This window comes from Mustela erminea, chromosome 11 (genome assembly GCF_009829155.1).
Source record: "Mustela erminea isolate mMusErm1 chromosome 11, mMusErm1.Pri, whole genome shotgun sequence".
In the NCBI taxonomy this organism is placed as follows: Eukaryota; Metazoa; Chordata; class Mammalia; order Carnivora; family Mustelidae; genus Mustela; species Mustela erminea.
This window is the reverse complement of record NC_045624.1, coordinates 2,353,228-2,354,106: the sequence shown is the minus strand read 5'-3', so window position 1 is coordinate 2,354,106 and position 879 is coordinate 2,353,228. Positions and strand designations below refer to the sequence as shown.

Here is an 879-nt window from a genome sequence, read left to right as displayed (position 1 = left end):
GGGTGCATGTGCCCCTTTGGATCACTACGTTTGTATCTTTAGGGTAAATACCCAATAGTGCAATATGCTGGGTCATAGGGCAGTTCTATTTTCAACATTTTGAGGAACCTCCATGCTGTTCTCCAGAGTGGCTGCACCAGCTTGCATTCCCACCAACAGTGTAGGAGGGTTCCCCTTTCTCTGCATCCTCACCAGCATCTGTCATTTCCTGACTTGTTCATTTTAGCCATTCTGACTGGTGTGAGGTGATATCTCATTGTGGTTTTGATTTGTATTTCCCTGATGCCGAGTGATATGGAGCACTTTTTCATGTGTCTGTTGGCCATCTGGATGTCTTCTTTGCAGAAATGTCTGTTCATGTCCTCTGCCCATTTCTTGATTGGATTATTTGTTCTTTGGGTGTTGAGTTTGCTAAGTTCTTTATAGATTCTAGCTTTGCGCAGTGGCAGTATCGTAGCCAATGAGGTTTATCCGAGGCGCGATTATTGCTAATTGAAAACTTTATAGATTCTGGACACTAGTCCTTTATCTGATATGTCCTTTGCAAATATCTTCTCCCATTCTGTCAGTTGTCTTTTGATTTTGTTTACTGTTTCCTTTGCTGTGCAAAAGCTTTTGATCTTGATGAAATCCCAATAGTTCATTTTTGCCCTTGTTTCCCTTGCCTTTGGCGATGTTCCTAGGAAGATGTTGCTGCGGCAGAGGTCAAAGAGGTTGCTGCCTGTGTTCTCCTCAAGGATTTTGATGGATTCCTTTCGCACATTGAGGTCCTTCATCCATTTTGAGTCTATTTTCGTGTGTGGTGTAAGGAAATGGTCCAATTTCATTTTTCTGCATGTGGCTGTCCAATTTTCCCAGCACCATTTATTGAAGAGGCTG

The 879-nt window shown here is 42.7% G+C and overlaps 1 pseudogene; it reads left to right on the top strand.

Annotated features, from left to right (window-relative positions):
• The first annotated feature begins 431 nt into the window (after positions 1–431).
• On the top strand, positions 432–582 carry LOC116569700 (annotated as a pseudogene).
• Positions 583–879: the final 297 nt, after the last annotated feature.